The sequence below is a fragment of the Anastrepha obliqua genome, chromosome 1 (assembly GCF_027943255.1).
Source record: "Anastrepha obliqua isolate idAnaObli1 chromosome 1, idAnaObli1_1.0, whole genome shotgun sequence".
Lineage (NCBI taxonomy): Eukaryota > Metazoa > Arthropoda > Insecta > Diptera > Tephritidae > Anastrepha > Anastrepha obliqua.
The window spans coordinates 22,713,100-22,732,753 of NC_072892.1; the positions used below are offsets into that span (position 1 = coordinate 22,713,100).

At 33.9% G+C, this 19,654-nt stretch overlaps 1 protein-coding gene across 6 annotated transcripts in view; it reads right to left on the minus strand.

The window, feature by feature from the left end:
• The window catches only part of LOC129240465 (uncharacterized), a 130,802-nt gene that overhangs the window by 87,342 nt on the left and 23,806 nt on the right, over positions 1-19,654 (minus strand). For 3 of the 6 annotated variants that reach the window (XM_054876307.1, XM_054876283.1, XM_054876292.1), the window contains exon 4: positions 17,563-17,625. The exons of 1 other annotated variant lie outside the window; for it this stretch is intronic. The gene's annotated coding sequence lies outside the window, so the exon portion shown is untranslated. Of the gene's footprint in view, positions 1-13,547; positions 13,660-17,562; positions 17,626-19,654 lie in introns of those variants that run through there. 2 more of the 6 variants (XM_054876315.1, XM_054876322.1) reach the window with 2 other exon arrangements.

Genomic DNA, 19,654 nt, shown 5'->3' on the forward strand with positions numbered 1-19,654 from the left:
TATAAAAAATTTAATATATACTTGTAATATGGAAATATGTGTTTTTTAGCCACTTTTATATAATCTCGGTGAGTCTAGCGGTGTTGCCACAGCACCAGCAGCAGCAGCACTTCAAATACATTTTTTCCACCATCGATGCTATTTGTTTGTGGGAGCGTAGGCCGAGCCCCACAGCCAAGTGTGCGCATTGACTTTTATGCTATCGCTTGGAATGTGAAAATTATTATTATTATCATTTTGCGAAAAAGGCAAATAAAAGATATGAGGCAAAAAAAATATATATAAAAAAAAACAAGTAAGCAGCGCATCGCTCTCAACCGAAAAAGTGGTGTAGTGAGACGTTGTGAGAGCTAATCCCCTGTTACCAGTGTGTTATATGACAGAAATACTCGTAGTCGCAGTATTAATTGTGGTAGTTACAGTTTTTGCTATTGTTGCTGCTGCTGCGACGGGCCACACATGTGTGCCACAAAATGCGAGTTCAAAGACTCCTCGGCTCGCATCTGTGGATCTGAGTTTTTGCGCATCTAAGAGACACACGCTTTTGTTTTTATATGCATACACGTGTATGTGTATGTGTGCTTTCTTTATAATAAACATACACACATATATGCACACACTGCCATATTTACTTAAATGCCTTCACATATGGCAAACACAGCTACAATGCGTGTGGCGTTAATTAATTGCCGTAGAAAGATTTCACCGCTACCCAATGCAATGGCGTCGAATTAAATTCGCTCGTAACGTTTAAGCGGCTGATAAGGCGGCTAATGTTGCTGCTGCATAAATGTACAAACACATTGACAAGAGTACAATATTGTACAACGGTACATATGCAAACAATGTTGACGTCTGTTTTATATACTTTTTTGATGCACGGTTACTAACTGCCAAAGCTACTGCCATGGAAAAGGGGTTTAAGGCAAATAGAGATGTTCAGCGAATTTGTATTTGAGGATTTTGTGAACCATTTTATGCTCTCTTAAAACAAATGAATAATTGTCGCTCAAGCCCTTTTACATGGCCAAAAAGGGCCGAGCTCCTTCTCTGATTTGTGTTGTGCGTTTAGATGTTTTTCCACAAATGGATGGGCATACAGTTTTAAGCCGACTACGAACGGTAGATGGTTTTTTATGAATAGCTTTTTCATGACAGAAATACGCTCGGGGTTTTGCCATTACCTGACGAGAGGCGATTGCTATTAGAAAACAACTTTTCCTATAATTTGGGTGTTTGATACACGGAGACTCGAACCTGCGCACTTCGTCGAAAACTGTCCTCTTTTGAAGCTAAGTAAATTTCATCGGACCCCAAATTTGACCTCAGCTTTTCTTTACACCAGAGAGTATATGTTGCGTCCACGATATAAAGAGTACTGAAGGTGGCACCTTCTACAGACCGCTACTTTATTTTTGCAAATCTTTGTGCGCATAATTCTATATTCTTGTCACTTTTCCAGTCACTTTCGCTTATTCTTCCTCTTCTTTTTGTGTTCTGTTTATTTCTGTGCCGACGCTACGGCACTATATTCCATCAGGTAATGTCATGCCGGTGCGTGACAACCATTTGGCAGTGACCGGGTTAAAAACACTGAACCGGAAGCAACAAATCATGGAGAAAGGTTTTCCAATAGCGATCGTCCCTCAGCAGACAATGACAAGCTCCTCATAAAAACCATCTGACGCACGCAAAAATAGAAGGAAGTGCTCGACCAAACAAAAAACAAAGGGTGTAAGTGATAGGTATTACATCATGTAATAGGAGAGTCAAACTCACTTGGTCCGATTGTAGTTTTAAGAAAAGATACATTTACTTGGCACAGCCAGATTCTACAATACGTAAAGGTATTTCATGACTTTTTAGTTGCCATTACTCACCACAAAAATCTACGAGATTATTGTAGAAGCTGAGTGCGTAAAAATCAACAAGAGACAGTTGATGGAGAAGCCAACCTTTATACAGAAACGGAGCTCCATCATGGGAGCTTATACGTTCCGACGTCAGTCGGTGCTGCTTATTGAAACGACCCTGATTTATATCCGGCCAAGGACTGTCACTCCAGCAGCATTCTCCGCACATGTATAGGGAGTGCTTATGCTACTACAACAACAACAACAACATAGGAGCTTGTAAAGGGTCTTCCGACATCATTTCCATAATAGGCACTTCTGCAGGTGAAATCCGCCAAACAGTTAATTCTTGAATGCCTCATTGGTGAGAGTATCGAGATATCGAGGTTGAAGCTTATACCGGCAACACTTTGCGCTACAGCAGCAAATAGTCAAAGTAGTAGTGAAATACTTAGGTATTCAACTTGACTGCAGACTTATTTTCTGGACCCAGATACGGCATGCGGCTACCAAAGCAGCAAAGGTCACGAGTACGCTAAGCGGATCAATGGCAAGCATCGGTGGGCCAACACAGAGCAAAAGAAAATTAACTATGGCGGCTACCATGCGGTTCAATTCTCCTGTACGGCAGCGAAGTATGGGGAATTGTGCTAAACTACAAAGCCAAGCGCAAAGCACTGGAGACTGTGCAACGAACAGCGGCACTCAGAGTTGCCTCAGCCTACCGCACAGTCTCAGGCGCAGCAATTTTCGTGATCAGTGGGCAGATACCCGTCGACCTCATGGTCCAATAACTAATGGACTCCAACAAGAAACACGTCATCACTAGCTTCTCGGAACGGAGATGCCAAACCATGCTGCGGTGGCAGAGCAGGTGATGGGACACTGAACCGAGTGGCAGATGGACAGCGAAACTTATTCCATCAATTGACAAATGGGTCCAAAGGAACTTCGGGGAAGTAAACTACTTCTTAACTCAATTTTTCTCGGGCTACGCGCGTTTTTCTGACGTGTAAAATTATACATCTGCCCACTTGACAAAAGCCAATGATGACATAAAAAAAGTACCTACTTATGTACATCTAGGCGTCAATTTTGAAAGACCATTTACATACATATATATGGTATATACTGTACTCTGCAAAATCTGCGCAAGTTAACAGACTCCATAAATTACGCTAATCGACCTAACATATCCACCAGACACATAAGCAACTTCGGTGTTTAGTGCTTCCCCCTTTTCATATCCTAACCTAACCTAATTTTGCGAAAAATCGTATCATACAGTCATGGTACCTTGTAGCAAGTTTTTAAAAGGTAGAGGGTCTTATAAGAAATTAAACTCTAGCTGAGTTTCTTTACTATTTTGTAAACTTTTAGAAAACCTGTAGATTAGCCATTCATTGTAAACCTCCCTCTTATGAGTGCTCTGACTATGCAAGCTAAGAACTGTGGAGTGTTTCCCAGTATTTATGAGATTTTCTGTAACGTACTGACGAATAGGAAAGTATCCACTTGATACCGATATCACGGCCGTGGAACTTCATTGATATAATAATTTACGAATTTACATCCAACAAAGAATTAATAAATTGTCCAACACAACAGCTGTCGCGTTGAAAACCAAACCCATTAAAAGCTTCAAGGACTAAAAATAATAAATAAAATGAAAAAATTTAATAAACGGCATAAATTCGTGCATAAAATGCGCAAAAGCTCTACTTTTGTGGTGAGAATACTTGAACAAAAAAAAAATAAAGTGAGGCAACAAAGTATCAATCAGGAGCAAAGTAGCACAAAATAAACTAGTGAAGATGGCGAATATGTAGATTTATGTGTTGCCTTGCACGCAGCACTTTGCGAATAAATTGCATTGACTGCAAACACTTTAAAAAATTGCAGATGAAAAGTGAATTAATGGCTTTCGCAAAAGAAAAAGCGAAAAATACTTAAATAAAAATTGATTGTAATTCAATTATCCGAGTTGCAGACAAATAAACAACAAATACTCAAAGCAGACAATTGACAACAGACAACAGCAGGCCGACAGCAGACGGTGGATGACTACAAAGGAATGGACAGAGAGCAGTGAAGGTTTGAGGTTAGTGCAAAATATAGACAACTGGAAAGGTGAAGTGATGAATTACCAAACAGAATGTAGAGAAATTCACAGTCAGCAATGTGGAAAAGTCTAAGGATGGATCTGGAAGGCGAGTGCAGTTCGAGGCAAAGATGGAGGACAGAAATGATTTGTTGCGGTGCTGAAGCGAGGAGTGGTAAGAGCATCAGCTGTCAGGCATATCGACAATCAATCAAACGACGTGTTGAGAACCAACCCGAAGACTGGAAAGGAACACTGGGAAATGGCAGCAAAGAAACATTTGCAATAATAAAAAGGAGGTAATGCAAAAAAGCTATTGGTAAGAGTGTATTTCATATTGATTGACTTGTTTGAGGGCGTAGTTGCAATTCTGTAAAGTTAGAAGTACTTCCGTTCAGTGATAGCCTATGAATGAAGTACGGTAGCACAGTATTTTTTTTTTCCAAGTGGAAAATAATTCTAAAATATTAGATGGCATTTCTGCCATGAAAAATATTTCCATAAACACCATCTGCTTTATGGCTATGGACTAACATTGTTTGTATAATTCTTTATTATTTGCTTCCAGTCTTTTATCCAGTAATACCAGCTATGGATTGACTTTGGATTGTTTATTGCCATTTTTAGCAAATAAAAGATTTTTTCATTAATAAATAGCTGAGACTAAGCTCTCAATAATTAAGTTGCATAGTGATATTCCCACAACTTTTCGAATTATATTCAATTACGTACAGCGAATCAAAAATGACAAAAAAAGTTCCCAAAAAATTTTAATAAAGAAAATAAGATTAAATAAAAAAATTCCAAAAAATATTTTATCTTAAAAAATTAAAAAACAATTTTTTTATTTTAATTAAAAAAATTATTTTTAATTTTTAAATAAAAAAAATTCACAAAAAAAACTAAAAAAAAAATTTAATGCTGCAAAAAAAATGAACACATTTCAGATATTTTTCCAAAAAACTTTAATAACCAAATAACAGTTTTTCAAAAAAATATTTTATCTTAAAAAATTAAACAAAAAAATTAATGCTCATAAGAACTGAAGATATTTCAGATGTTTTCTTTATTAAAGTTCCAAAAAACTTTAATAAAGAAAATAAGACTTTCAAAAAAAAAAAACTGAAGATATTTCACTTTAAAAAACTTTACTTACAAATTTTCAACATTGAATAAATCTCAAAATTATAAATATTTTTCAAAAACTTTTCAAACAAAAAAAAAAATTTTAATGCTGAAAAGAACTGAAGATTTTTCATATAACTATTTTTCCTTATTAAAGTTACAAAAAACTTTAATAAACAAAGTAACATTTAAAACAAAAAAAAATGTTTTTTCTTAAAAAATTTAATGCTTATAAGAACTAAAGATTTTTCAGATATTTTTGTTCATCAAAGTTCCAAAAAACTTTAATAAAGAAAATAAGACTTTTTCAAAAAAACTTTTTTTTTCAAAAAATATTTTATCTGAAAAAAACAAAATATTTTAATGCTGAAAAGAACTGAAGATATTTTACTTTAAAAAAATTTTACTTACAAATTTTCAACATTGAATAAATCTCAAAATTATAAATATTTTTCAAAAACTTTTCATTTAGATTTTTTCAAAAATAAATTTTTTCCAAAAAATACCTTAAAAAATTAAGAAACATTTTTTAAAAAGCCTTTTTTTAATTTTTAAATAAAAAAAAAACATTTTCCAAAAAATATTTTATCTTAAAAAATTAAAAAAAAAAATTTTAATGCTGAAAAGAAATGAAGATATTTCAGATATTTTTCCTTATTAAAGTTCCAAAAAAATTTAATAAAGAAAATAAGATTTTTTCAAAAATTTTTTTTTTCCCAAAAAATATTAATCTTAAAACATTAAAAAACATTTTTTTTTTAATAAATGAAAAAAAATTTTCCAAAAAATATTTTATCTTAAAAAATTAAAAACAAAAACATTTTAAGGCTCAAAAGAACTGAAGGTATTTCACTTTAAAAAATTTTACTCACAAATTTTCAACATTGAATAAATTTCAAAATTATAAATATTTTTCAAAAATTTTTCATATTACTTCTTATTTCACTCAAGCCCTTAAACAAACCAATTTTCAGAAAAATTTACGACAATGACCAAACAACTTGAATCATTTGACTATGAATCGGTCACTTGTAGAAACTTATACCAAAATGTTTTCTTTGTTATTGTTGTTGCTCGCTAAAATCTGGCAAACCCTGCCAAATCCATTCTCCATTCTGCCAATTGAAATTTAGTGCAAATGCACCCAAAACTACTACATAAACTTCATTCCCATTCACATCCAATCCTGCGACGCTCTAAGTGCGGCCCCTGTGGCAGCAAAAATTGTTAGCCGATTGTCGCGGCACATTTGTTGTGGATAATGTTGCGGCAGTAATTACACACATCCGTTAACACTTAGACATATATTACCTACACATGCGCGTATGTAAACACATACATACAAGCACATGTACGCGTTTCCGCTGATTTGCATTCAAAGCGTCGTCGAATTTGAATTCCATTTGCGTTGCAGCAACCTGTTGTTATTGTTGCTACTGCTGTTGCAATTTCAACTACGGTAGTATTTTCTGGAGTTTGTTGGTGCATATGACTGCTTATTGCTTGTTTGTATATATTTTTAAAATTTTATCACTGCCATGCATTTTCACTATCTTTTGGTTTCTTTTTCGACATTTCCTTTTCACCAACTTATTCTTTCTATTGTTTTTTCCCAATTTCGATTATTATCATATGTGATACGGTGTTGCAAGCGACTCCGTGTTAATATTTTGTTGCATAATTGTGACAGCGACTCCAAGCATAACAAAACGCAAACAACAATAACAACAATAGTTCACGAAAGCTAACAAATAAGTGGAGCTAAACGGCGCGAAATGATCCAGAGGAAATTAACCAGCTGGTGGTTCTATTATACTCGGAGTTATGACACGAAAAAACATAGCAAAGAAAAAAAAAGTTGTTCAGAAACGTGCTGTGAATTGTTTATAGCAATTACAACAATTAGAAAAGTATGATTACAGTAAAATTAGCAAAGCTCGATGTTGAAATTGTGGAAAATTATTTAAAAAGTGATATTTGGCTGAGGGTAGCTTTCGTGAATGGAAAATGGAATGGAATGATATTTTCCTACTTACTACATTTTCTTACTACATTTGATAACGGATATGAAATTTACATTTATATGGACGATTTACAAATTGTAATGAAATTTTCAGATTTACTGTATGCAATCGAATATTACGTCCAGCTAGTAAAGTATCTCCAGCACTTAACTGATTTTCGGCATACGATGTAGCCCCGTAAATTATACATGAACTGCTGCTAAGTGAGCTCTAATGATTAAGGCTCTAACAGGCTGTGGTTGACGCACACCTGTCATGCACCCCTTCAGATTAAAGGTATGGTGAATGCAGAGACTATCAGTTGTTGAATTCAGTTCTTGAATCGATGTTCTTCTACTCCACAGAATCTCAGAAGTGACAGCGAATTTGATATTATTCTAAGAATTTTTCAATTTTCCCAGATGGCTCCAAAATGGAACTGGTATTCTCACTTATAGAAGCTCATAGACTTGTAGATCGATGTAATGCTTCTCGTTTAAGCAATTGACATGGCAGCAAAGCTGGTGAGCAGGTTGTAAATCTTTCACAACGCACATTTTTGTAGGCTTTTTGACTTTTGTAGACCTTCAGCTGGTAGCGCATAACTCGTAAGTGCGTTTAAGAATTTCGCAGAATCCTACGATTTTTAGCGGCAGCACTGCACCAATTTTAACTGTGTAGCGAGACATGTTATTGTTGTTGTTGAAGTGATTGAATATTTCTACTGAAATAATCTTAGTTAGCGACCAGCATCGTTTTAGCGGGACATAGTAGACGATTTTGTTTCGTTAGGAGCTTTTTCAAGGCAGAAATACAGTCGGAGGTTTGCCATTGCCTACCGAGGGTCTGTCACTATTAGAAAACACTTTTTCTATCATTTGATGTTTCATACTCTGAAACTCGAATCAGTGCACTTCCAAAGGGTAATCACGCACCAACCTATTTGGCTACTGCGACCATCTGCCGTTCGGAATAGGCTTAAAATTGTTGGTACCTCCATTCGTGGAACAACATCAAGACGCAGACCACAAATGAGAGGAGGAGCTCGGAAAAGCACCCAATAAAGGGTGCCAGTGCTCACGAGAAAATTCGGAAACTGCTCTGGAACAATGTATTTTCCCTTAAATATTGATATGTGCAGACCTTAGAGCAGGTTAAATAGTACAAATTCAGTATAATCGTAGTAGTGTAGTAACGGTGCATTTCCTACAGGGCGTCTATCAACAGATTTTAGTAAGTGGGTGGCTTAAACATAATGCAGTATCGGAATGGCACAAAGATAGTGGTTTGGTATTAAGAACCTGCGAGTGAAACATTTTTGGATATTTGAACTGGTGATCCTACTTTCTGTATGCTGTCATACATTCGTTTATTAATTAATACTATCAAGAAGGGGGGGAAAAGGTACATAGAGACTATAATTAATCAAAATGATTTCTACAATCCAATTTTCAGCGAGTATTGACTCACGAAATTTTTATTAATTTTGATTTGGATTTGTTTTCCATTTTATGGCATTGAAAAGAAAGTATGTGATTTCGAGATACGTGTTGGCACAAAAAAGTAGTTGGTATCTGTCAGATACTTCTTCCATTTGCTGCAATTCGACAGCTGGACGCACATTGCTGCCGCTCAGCGGGATAGCGCAAATAAACAATGGCAAAAGCGAATACGTTTGTGTTCAGTAAAAACTCCACGCCAATCTATTCAATTGTATCTAGTTACGAGCGCGCGGCACATAGCCAAGCAGTGCATAGATACTCTGAGGCAATGTACATATGTGTGTGTGTGTAGATAATTGTAAGCGAAGCCACATTGTTACTGTCAATATCCAATTGTTTGTCGCCGTCACGCCGACACGCTGATAAGTTAATTGCATTCCTTGCAGTTTATTAACATTTCAATTTCAATTTGAAACAAAAGCCTAGTATAAGTGTAAAAGCTGCATATACAGGGTGGCCCAACAAAAGTTTGTATTTGGAGCTATAGATGTTTTTGACTTTGACTACTAAATGACATCACTGCTCTGTCAGAAAATTAGGTTGTGTGGCTTTTTGCTTGAACAATGTTGGGAAATATTGAAATCCTTTATCGAATAATCGAATCAGACGAAAAGGTGATATCAACTGGCCATTCGACTATTTTTGGAAATACTATAAAGGTGTAGTAGTTAAGGATAAGTGTTGGACCAACCTTGCAGACATGACTGAAGAGTTGAAAGAAAAATAAATAAATAAATCAAAGCGGCCTTTGGTGGGACAATTGCCGAAACTCACGGAAATGTTCTGGAAAATTAAATCAACAAATAAAATCAAGCCAGCGGAAGTCATTTTAATGAAATTGTGTACCATAATGCTAGCGGCGTCGAACATCAATCATATTTGACACTTGAGAACTAGACAGCTGCAGTATATAAAAGAAAAAACAAAAAAAAAAACGCGTAATGGAGCGCGTGAAGGGCAAAATAAGGATTTCCACCCTGTACATTTTGAATTTATTTATTTATTTGAGTCTCTTACTGACTAATAAAATAATTTCTTTTATTTAGTAAAAGAAGTTATTTAAAAACAAACTCGGATGACTAATTTTGCGCCACCTTGTATTACACATTTTTTATTTATTTATTTATTTACTTGAGCATGCAAAAATCTCTTATAGACTAATAAATCTTTTTTATTTAGAGAAAAAATTATTCAAAAATAAAATCGGGTGATTAATTTTGCGCCACCTTGTGCTAATTGTTTTGGTTTATTTATTTATTTGAGCATGCAAAAGTCTCTTACAGACTTATAAAATCATTTTTTTTTAGTATTTACAATAGTAAAAAATTTATTCGAAAACCAAATCGGTTATTAATTTTGCCCCACCTTGTGTTATAATACATTTTGATTTATTTTAGCACACAAAATTCGCCTGACAGACTAATAAAATCCTTTTTTCTCATTTAGTAAAAGAATTATTCAAAAACAAATTGGACGATTAACTTTGCGCCACCTTGTAATGAAAAAAAAACACATTGAAAAATATTCGTGCGCATTTTAGTCACAATTGAAATAAATTCCAAGTGCAATAGGGGCCCCATTATACAATCTGTGGACTTAAGTAAGTATTTATTTGATTTTTCATATGACTACGAAAAGATAATAAAAAAACACAGAAACAGATGGAAAGAAATGCAAATAAATTTATTGCAAGTGGTAGGGTAAACATATCAAAAGAGAGGCATCTAAGCCCTACGAAAGCGGTCATGTCGTGGCACTGAAAATGTGGGACTGTTTCGATCAGCGAAAGTGGAGTAGATATGGAAAGGCTACAATGTTAAGAAAACTTCAAGAATTTCATGAAATTTGACTTGTTGCCCAGCAAAAGAAGGTCGCGAGATCTCTGAAGATGAGCTCGGCTAAGGATCAACTTATGGTGCGAAATGATACGCAGTCGCTGTATGACACATTGAGTGTCAAGCGGATTTGACGAAAATCTGCACTGGCGGCCAAGCACGCTTTTTGGTTAAAAAGCGATGGTAAAGTAATATGATATCTGAGCATTATCCCTTCTGATTTGTTGCTTATTTTTTGTGCCGCAAATTGTTGTATGGCCCTGTTGCTCGCCCGCAAATATTAGCCTACTCTAAAAACATGGACAAATTTTTTGCGGAAAGTATTTAGAGAAATTAGAAAACCCAACCGTCAACGACGGACTTCCAGACAATGCAAATTAGTGGCTTGAACGTGTCCAGACCACCTTTGTGCGTTATGCTTTGCGTTTTTTGAGTTTCACTAAACCATTTCCATTCTATAAAAGCCGGTGTTTGTTCCTTAATCTAAAAACAATCGATATTAGAAGGATTATTCTCTCCCTCACTTTTGTTTTTGATTTGATAGGCGGGGCGATTGACTACCCATCGCTACTCGAGAAAATTAATTCCAATACTCCTCAGCGAAGCTTACGAAATCATGATAATTTCTGGTTGGGGATGGTTAGAACGAATTATGCTTCCAATGCTCCGATTTCTAGAACTTTGAGAGAATTTTTTTCGCTTTCAAATCAAATGGGTCTCGATTTTTCTTCCACAAAGTACCACATACTTTATTTGCCTATTATTTCAAAATTATTTTTATTTTAATTAATTAATTTATTTCAAAAATTTATATTTTTATTATTTCATAAATATTTATATAGTTTTATTTTTATAAATTTATTTAAAAAATTTATTTGTTTATTATTTGGAAATTTTACTTTAGTTTATTTATTTGGTTTTACAAAAACTGTTCGCTTATTATTTAAACATTCTTTTTATTTTAATTAATTAATTTATTTGTTTATTATTTCAATTTTTTTTAATTTTAATTTATATTTTTCAATAATTTATTTATTTATTATTTCTAAATTTTATGTTACTTATTATTTAAAAATTATTTGTATTAATTTATTTATTTAAGTAGTTTATTATTTAAATTTTAATTTTATTTTTATAAATTTATTTAAATAATTTATTTGTTTTTTACTTAAAAATTTTATTTTAATTAATTCGTTTGTTTTTACAAAAATTGTTCAGTTATTATTTAAAAATTATTTTCATTTTAATTAGTTAATTTATGTATTTAAAAAATGCATTCACTTATTATTTCAAAATTATTTTTAACTAGCTTTAAGGGGATTTAGGATATGTATATAAAAGAAGAATACAAAGAATAATTTCATAGAAAATAATTTTTTATTAATAACCATAATATTACAATACCCAGAATCCGTTGCCATGCCTCGTTGAATAAAATCAAAACAACCAATCAGAAAAATATCAAGCAAAATTATTTTTATTAATTTTCTATCTCAAACCGTTTTTGAACTTTGCATTTGGGTCATAGTTGAACAGCTTATGCGGATTATGAAGTCTAGAGTGTGCTATAAATAGTAGGAAATAGGAAAAACTAAGATTTTTTAGATTAAATTTAAGCAAATATTCGATTATTAGTGACGAATGAGAGTAGAGGTGCGGCCTGGGTGCTGTGGGAAGAGAGTTCCATCATAAAAACTTGCCTATAACCTTCATTGGGTGAAAATATGAATGTATACAAATTTTTACGTCATTTGGTGTTGTCGTTTCGTAATGATGAGCGGACAACGTACAGACATTCACCTTTATAGAATAGATTTAATTATATTAATTATTTAATTTAATTTTTTTATTTATTATTTCCAAATTCATTTTATTAATTAATTAATTTCAATAATTTATTTGTTTATTATTTCAAAATTACTTTTATTTTAATAATTTATTTAATTTTTTTTATTTGTTATTTCAAAATTATTTTTATTTTTATTTATTTGTTTATTATTTCGACATTTTATTTTAATTTATTTATTTGTTTTAACCAAAATTGTTCACTTATTATTTAAAAACTTTTTTCATTTTAATTAATTAATTTTTTTCAATGTATTCGCTTATTGTTTCAAAATTATTTTTATTTTAATTAATTGAATTATTTATTGATTCATTATTTCACAATTATATTTATTTTAACATATTTCTCAATTTAAATAATTTATTTGTTTATTACTTCAAAAACTGCATTGCCAAAAAATTATAAACACCACTAAAAATTTTTGCTGCATCGAGTTGCTCTCTCCTTCATAGCATAATTCAGGCAACCTATTAGCCGATTCATTACACGTAAGTCTGGAATTATATAACTACTTGGTTGTCGATATCAAAATCTTTACCAAAAGCAAAACCAAGAAAAAAAATCATCAACTGAATCACTATCACTTGCATCACGTCAGCGTTAAATGCGAACAATTTTTCAATTGCTGCCATTTGCAGATTTTATTGAAAGAAAATCTTTTTGTTGAAAAAAATAATTGCTTTGTATTTTCTTTTTCTTCTGATTTTTTTTTTTTTTGTTTTTTGTTTCTGCAATTTTTCAAAGTTGCTTAATATGTAAATTTTGTTGAATTCATAACATTTTCCTTTTTCTTCACTTTTTCAGTTATTTTTGTTATTACAATTTCTGATTTGGCAATAATTTGGTGGTCGGCGGTCGGCAATATCGTGTCGTATTCACTCAATCAAACTGCCAGTCAAATTGGTCTGTAACAGACAATCAGCAGACAGACAGAAGTGATTTTCACATATGGAGCAACAAATTTACACACATACATGCATACATAGGCACATACGTGCATTTTTTGCATAATCACTTTGCTGAAGTTCAGCTGGGGCGCAATAGCTCGATATCACTATATAACCTCTTTCGACATTTCAGTTCAAAATTTGTTGCATTTGTTTTTTTTTTAATTCTTTTTTTTTTGTACATTTTTTTTTTCATTTTCAAACTGCACTCACTTTAACCGCGATAATTTGAGTTTCCTTTCCATTTCACTATCTATCACGTTTTCTTTAATTTTATCTGATTGCAGAAATATTTAATTTTTTTCGTATTTTGCTTTTTGTTTCCTCTCACTCACCACTTACGCGTTCATCGGCACTGAGCAGCCTTCAATTGTGCTGCCAACAGCTCATTACACTAACGCGGCAACCAGCAAACTAACTGACTGGATGACGACTGATCTCAACAGCTCGGCGGCCACAAACCATTTGCTTAGTCAACTTTTCTTTTGTCATCGCAGCCGTTAAGCGCTGCCACTGCCGCTGTCGCTGTCGCTGCTTTTGCGCTTATCGAAGTGATCACATTGGCCGATGGCGCGGGTATATGCGATAAATTTTATTATTAGCTTTTGCACGTAAATATGTATAAGCATTTTCAAATATAGATATATGTACGTACTCGCACAAATACGCTTGCAAATATGTATGTGTGTATTTATGAATAGAAATTGTTTATATTAATTTTTTATTTGTCCACTTAAAGCCGCTATTCGATAAACGACTATCGCTGTGCTATGCTATGCTATGCTATTTTATTATTTGCTTTACGTATTTATATTGGTTTTACCGGTGATGATTTGCACAGGTGATTTTTTTACTCACCCAATTCACACCCTCCACCGACACAACTATGTTTGTTGTTTATTTTATCAATAACACTGATAAGATGCCGTTATGCTTTATTTTAAATGACTTTCTGGATTTCGTTTTAGTACATCGGCCGTTATTTCAAGCCAAAACAATGATTGATTACTTCTTTCCGAAGCTTTTTTTACCAGGTAGCTTTTATTTTGTTTTATTTTTGTTAAGATACTATAGAGAAGGAAAGTTTTACTTTTATCATGGAATTCCTTGAAATAATTTTGCTTTTGATTATGCACATTTGTCGAGGCGACTGCAATTATTTCAATATTTTGCAATTTGAAATTTGACTTTATTACATTCGTTTGAAACGAGGAAGTTGAGTGATTTTCTTTTTCTCACCGCGACTAAAGCTGCGTTTACATAAGGCGATTTTCTAAGTGATTCAATATCAGCTGATAAGACACCTCTGATGCTGCTTACCAAAGGCATTTACAGAGGCAAAAAAGTCGGACAAGTGCAGTGAAGTTTTCAGCGTGTTTACATTTTGATAAACCGGAAAATACAAAGATTTATTCCATGATTCAATTATTAAAGGTTTGCTCACTTGTGACGTTAGATTTTTGTCACTCCCTTGCAAAAGGTTGTATTTAAGAAGTTGAATAAAGGGAACAAATTAAATCCATTTTGGTAAAAGTGGTAGCAAAAAAGTATTTTTTTACTTAAATGGAAACAAACTACGAATGGTTTAAAAAATAAATTTTAATTAATATTTGAATGTAATAGAAGTTATTGGGCGAAACTGCCAAATCTAATATTAAAACAAGAAATCATTTCACTTAATCCAAGATTTTATTTTGTGAATTAATTATTAAATTTACATCCGATCGCGAAGTTGCAAAGCTTCGTCAATATGAAACTATTTTGTTCACAATAAATAAATAATTGGCACGCACAGTTCTGTTAGGTGTTTGGCCGAGATCCTCCTCCTATTTGTAGCGCGCGTCTTGATGTTGTCCCACAAATGGAAGGACCTACAGTTTTAAGCCGATTCCGGCAGATGGTTTTTTATGAGGACACCTCATCCATCCAGGGGAAGGTGGGCTCATTGGAAACAAATTTCGTTAATCCCATCTTTTTTATAATGAGGTCTGCAATGTTACCGATCGCGTCGGGACTATCCAATTATTCTCCCTGTTGTAACTCTTTGGGAAATGCTAGCTCTTTGCAAAACATGAATTCCGTCTAAATCACCAAATCATAAGAAATAAAGCTTTGAAAATTCTCCACTCATCGATCTTGGATTGCGTCAATCTATCATGTCCTGACTTAAGTGGTATGTACTTGATGTCGTACTACCATAGTCCTTTACATACCGATGAAAACTCTTTAACGAGTAATTTTTCGTAAGCAGACCATTTTGAAAATGAAATGTTTTTCTACAAATTTTACTTTTCCTCCACTTTTACTTAAAATATCTAGAGCTAGCAACCCGTACCTTGCTAAGGGAGCCGATTTGTCAAGAGAAAACAAGAAAGCTGATTACTGAGCAAACTTTTTATCACTGAATCATGGATTTATTCATCTTTTTCTATTAATTTTCAATTTAACAACTAAAGTAAACAAAGTTGAATAGACAATAAATCGTCTGCCTAGTTTGGCCAAATGTCTACTGGGAGCACAACTCATATAAGCGATTTTGCGGAATGGTTGCTGTGCTGAACTATTACGCTTTTTCGTATTCAGTTGGAATTTTTCAACGATATTAAGTGTAAAAACTACGCTGACTGACATTCGATTTGTTCCGCGCTCAATTCCGAATGTGGGCATGAAAATTTTATCCCAATAGCCCAATTTTAGCCCAAAACTAAAGGTTTATTTCTTTCTAGAATCGGATGTACGTAGCAATATATACCTTATATTATATATGCATATTAGACCGGGTCGATTTTTGGGGAGGCAAAAAACTCGCCCATTGCTCTGTGAAAATCATATTCTAGGGATCAAAATAAGAAACTTTGCCGAAGAAACCATACCTCTAAAACGAATTCTGATGTCCCCCAATTTGGGTCGAACTTTTAGTGTCTTTTGTGGGGAGGCAAAAAACTCGCCCATTGCTCTGTGAAAATCATATTCTAGGGATCAGAATAAGAAACTCTAAAACGAATTCTGATGTCCCCCAATTTGGGTGGAACTTTTTAGTTTCTTTTCTCATGTAAAGGTCAAAAATGGTGATATTTTGAAATGATTGTATGGGGAACCCCCCAGGGGAGTTCCAGGGGGTGTGCCACTGGCATGGGTGGATCGGCCGTCCAAAGTTAGTGGGGGTCGGTCACACATTTGGACTCGATTGGGGCACTGGCATGGGTGGATCGGCCGTCCAAAGTTAGTGGGGGTCGGTCACACATTTGGACTCGATTGGGGCACTTTAAATGGGTCAAAGTGGGATTTTTCGTTCGACCCAAATTGGGGGACGTCAGAATTCGATTTTCACAGAGCAATGAGCGATTTTTAAATCGACCCGCCCTAATACATATATATAACTGTAAATATATATTGTTTTAAGTATGTAGTTGAATGCCTGAATGTAGTAGTTGAATGCTTAAGATTTGCGGAACTATATGGACACCCTACATTGTTGTTGCCAGCAATTGTTTAGCGGTTTCATCTTCCTCTCTACAGAACCTGCAAGTTCCATCCAGCCTTCAAGATGGAGACAAAACACTGGGACTATTAAATAAAGAGACGGTTGAACTCAGTATTTAATAAAGGGAACATGAAACATGCTCTAATCCTTTGGCAATAAGACAACATTCTACAAAAAATTCCAACAGTTTCTTACTTTCTTTTTATAAAAACCACTGTAGAATCGCAGATGTAAGGTTCATACACAGATAGGCGAAGAATTAAGGGACATCTAATCAACATTTTGTGATTCGAAACAGAGGTTAGGCTAGGAGAAGTGGCTGCCTTCGAAGCACGTAGGCCAGTTAGATGCACCTTGTGAAACCACCGGAACTATCCTATCCTTACTCTAATTGGTCCTGTTTAAACCATTGTGTGGGCTTTAAAAAGCTGGTTATATTACAATAGTTAGTTTAATATTCACAACATCCACAATGCTGTCCGGAAAAGCGATACCGAACAATCTCAACCGTCTTCTACACAAAGCCATGCAGCCACATAGAAGGTGTTCGACTGTCTCGTCCTATTTTATATCATGACAGCTTCTGCAATAATCATTGGATGGTGCCCCTAATCTACTAGCATGTCTTCGAATTAGGCAGTGCACAGATAGGTTAACTACTACGATTCTTAAATCCTTCCTTTTGAATTTAAGTAGACTCTTAGTGCGACCCCTGCTCCAAGTGGGCCACGTTTGTCTAGTGTTGTCGCAGGTGTTTAACTGTTTCCAGTTGGAATTTATAACAGTTATTTAGAATATAAATTATAAAAGCTTTATATTTATAAAAAATAATTATAATTGTAATTTTATTTTCCGTGCAAGCTCACCAATGCTAGCCCAAGGTTCTTCCTCTAAGGTATTTTCATATGCTTTGTAAGCAATTTTCGTACCTGTAATAACAATAAAAAAAGAGCTAGTTATTTATATTGATTTATTTATTGATACCTTATAATTCTAAAAGTGTAATTTTGTGATCTGAATTAATGCTGTTAACTACTGGGTTGTTAAAGTAAATCGGCAGGAAACGATTACATTTTCGCTTCTTCGTTTTTTATTTTACCAATAAAATTTCATTTAAGGCCACAGTAGCCACACCTATAAGCTCATTATGATTTGTAGTTAACTAGACAAAAATCTCAATAAAAAATGCTATTTACATAAAAACTATTAAACCTCCCTTTGTGGAAAAACAGGAGGAGCCCGACCCAATAAGGGTGTAAGCGCCAATTATAAAGTGCGTTTCATAATCATAAGACACCTTTGGTATACAATTTTTTAACTACCTTGAGCTCGCTTTTACTTTCCGGAGTAGCTTTTATTTGGCGTCATTTGAACAGTTTCTGATGCGAAAGCTAACTGCATTTTGTAGAACCGTTATCTTTTTTGCAAGCAGCTGCACTTTTGCTAGTCTTTTCGGCGTTTCATAATGATAAGACACTAGTGGAAAATAAGTTTCTGAAGATATAGAAGGTGCTGATTGTTGTTTTGGATGACTTTAATTATAATTTTATTCAATTAGAAACATAAAATGCCGAGGGGTTCAATATTATCACAAGAGGAGCGTGGGAAAAGTTTGGCCTACAAGGACTTAGGCTTATCAATTAAATTAATTGTAAAAAAACAGGCGTTGTGTTAACCGGAATTTTTTACGGAGTGCTGAAGAATTACAAAAGTTTGAAGCCCGTTGGAAGAAAATTATCACTATCAACTCGAGAATAGCGAGCAATCATAAGAAAATCTTCTAACTCAACTAAGTCTTGCGCCAACTTGGCCGCTGTTGTTCAAAATAAGGTTTCAGAAACAACAGTTTGGCGCACATTACAGAGCTGCAATCATTTAAAATTATCAAAAATAAGAAAAGGACGCCATCTTTTGCCACGGCACAAGCTGGCGCGTCTTCAGTTGGCAGAAAAACTCCTAGACACCAACTGGGGCGCAGTAAGATATTTGGAATATTTTTTATGTTGCCCGAATTCATATTGTATTATTTTTTAAAAAGGTTATATTTTCGGATGAAAAAAATGATGGACCCGATGGTTTTTTACATTATTGGAAAGATTTGCGCAAGAGCCCCCTCTTACTTTCTAAGCGCAACTTCGGTGGAGGTTCTGTTATGGTTTGGGGTGCATTTACATCGAAAGCAACTCTTATTATACAGTTAACATCATCGCGAATGAATAAAGGTGACTACAAAAACGTTTTGAAAAATAGTCTCCTTCCTTTTATTCAGGCTAATCGGGAAGTGCCCTTCGCTTTTCAGCAAGACAACGCCCGAATACACATAAGCGGGGAAACAAGGCAGTATTTGAGCGTCTGGAAATTAGTTTTTTGCTAAAAATTTTCTTTATTTATTAAAAAAAGTTCTAAATTCTATAATGAAACAGACAACTTTTGTTACTTTAATCGATGTGCAAAATTTTTATTTTCCTCTGAAATCTATAAATTAAAATACTTTGAAAAATTAGGAGTGTCCTATGATAACACTGCGTTACAAAAACGAACTTTTTTTCTGTCCTATGAACCAAATATACTTTTTCGGAAAGAAAAGCAAAATAAAAATACACGTGTATCGGCGATTTTCATGCACACGTCAGAATTTTTTTTTTATGTATAAAATATAGAGTCCGCCTGTGTGAAAAACTTTGGATCAATCAGGCAGACTCGTGGAAATGTTTTTATTATGTAAAATTAAAAAAAAAAAATTTATCAATTCTCAGATTTTCTTGAATTTTTTTTTTCTAAAATACTTTGACAATTGTTTTAAGTTCTGTTGCGCGAAAACGTCTTTCTGTATATTTCATCTTACGAAAAATGCAGTGCCCGACTCGAAATAACTTTTGTTACGTTTGTGGCTTATTCGCACCAAGTAAAAATTTTAAAAATATTACGAAAACAGTGGTTAATTCGTTTCAGAAAATA